The 2,183-nt window shown below is 34.3% G+C and overlaps 1 pseudogene; it reads right to left on the bottom strand.

Moving 5' to 3' along the window:
• Positions 1-307: 307 nt before the first annotated feature.
• Positions 308-1,276, bottom strand: LOC134376002 (olfactory receptor 2G6-like; annotated as a pseudogene).
• Positions 1,277-2,183: the final 907 nt, after the last annotated feature.

Below are 2,183 nucleotides of genomic sequence, written 5' to 3'. Positions count from 1 at the left end.
TAAATAGAAAATGAAATATTATAAAGGTAGTGACTGCAGGAAATGATAATTTCTTGACATGGAAGTTGAAGGCTGTGCTAACACAGTATTTGAGTGAACTGAAATAGCAATATTTCATCACAATAAATGAATATCCACAAATGTTCATTCATAGAGATGAGAAATCTGAATTGAAAACACTTGGGGAGATTTGTGAATATGTGATGACCATCTCATTCTGCAAGTCTGCTAAACTGGAATATCCTGTGATGAAGATTAGTCTCATAGAATTTGGATGTGCACATGTTAAAAACATAAACAAATATCTTTAATTTGTAAAGATTCTAGGGTGTGATTTTTTTTTTTTTTTTTTTGTATATTTGTATAACTCTTCAATGGCGCCCTTGAATTCCTTGTTCCTCAGGCTCTAAATGAAAGGATTCAGCACAGGGTTGATGATTGCATAGAACACAGAGATCAGTTTGTCTCTTGCTGAGTTAAGGGATTTGGGATTCATATACCTGATCAATCCTGTTCCATAATCTGTGATCACTACAGTCAAGTGGGAAGCACATGTTGAAAAGGCTTTTCTCCTGCCCTCATCTGAATCTGTTCTCATCACTGCCACCATGATTCAAAGGTAAGAAAGAATAATAAGGAGGAAAGGGAGTAATAACATTCCAGCCCCTCCTACAACCATCATGATATCCCACAGGGATGTGTCAGCACAGAGGATGTGAAGAAAGATGGGCAATTCACAGAAAATATAGTCAACAACATAATGACCACAGAGAGGGAGGATTGTGAAGTAGAGAGGAACCACTAAAGCAAGAAAGCCAATAGTCCAGGTTCCCACAGCCTGTGCCACACACAGACGAATTCATGATGAGCAGATATCTCAGTGGGTAACAAATGGCTGCACAGCGATCTAAAGCCATCATGGCAAGTAAGAAGCACTCAGTTGCCTCCAGGAATGAAGTGATGTAGATCTGAGCAAGACAGAAGTTGTAAGATATCACTTTCCTGCTTACAAGAAAGTTAAAGAGCATATTGGGGACCACACTGTGCTAAAAAAAAAAAAAAATACTTTGAGAAAAGCCAGATGCCAGAGGAAGAAATACATGGGAATCTGGAGAGAGGGATCCAGAATTACTAATATGATAGCAGCTGTGTTTCCAAAACAACTTGATAAGTAGACCACAGAGAACAGGAAGAAGAGGGGAAACTCAGTTTGGGGATGATTGAAAAATCCCACCAGGACCAGCTCAGTGATGGTGCTGGAATTCTCAAGTTCCATTTTGAGAATTGAAATATGCCTGCTCATTAAGAAGAAAAAAAAATGGTCTTATATAAAAATTCTGAAGTCAAATCATTTCCCATTTACATCAACTTTAATGCTGATGATAAATGCATCTTAAATTGAAATAAAAATTATTTGTAAAAATTTCTTGGACATAAAGGTGTCCAAATCACAGTCTTCATCATATGATTACCAAGTTTTAATAAATTACAAAAAGCTTTTGGTCTGAAAGTGAAAATGTCACCCACTTATACTTACTATATCATATATGCTGCAGAGTACTTCTTTAAATTTGGCTAATCAAATATTATTATTCATTTCTTAAAAGAGAGCTAAAAGTTCAATAAAATAAAGCAACTTGCATAACATTACAAGTAGAAAACATGAAAGCTGAAAATAATTGTATTCTCCTCCCACTAGATTAAATATCAGAAATGATATTGTATTTTTCATTTAGTGAGACAAAATTTTTATTTTCTTTCCATCCTGATTCCTAGAGAAAATAATTTATCATCTCATATGTGTAATAACACACCTAATTTAATTATTTTGACTCTTTTAAATCTCAGTGTTAGTAAAAATAATATAGTTAATCTTCCAAAAAATTCAGCTTCCAAATATTAATAGTGATCTTAGAGCAGATGTATGTGGGTGATAAATCCAGGATTTTTGACCATTTTAAGCACAGTGTGAAATTGCCTTTATGGGCTTATGACTCCTACATGTACACATATCTACAGCAACAAACTTCCTGTACTCTAAAAAAATCTGAAATAAATTTACCAGCATGTGCTGAAATGGAAGATATAGGCTGGTTTTATAAAGTGTAGAATATCTGATACAAAGCACATATACACAAATGGTATTTGCTATTAACAAAGCAACACAACACTAAACAAAAATA

The sequence above is a fragment of the Cynocephalus volans genome, chromosome 4 (assembly GCF_027409185.1).
Source record: "Cynocephalus volans isolate mCynVol1 chromosome 4, mCynVol1.pri, whole genome shotgun sequence".
NCBI lineage: Eukaryota > Metazoa > Chordata > Mammalia > Dermoptera > Cynocephalidae > Cynocephalus > Cynocephalus volans.
The sequence above is the reverse complement of the archived record's forward strand: the minus strand, read 5'-3'. Positions and strand labels throughout refer to the sequence as shown.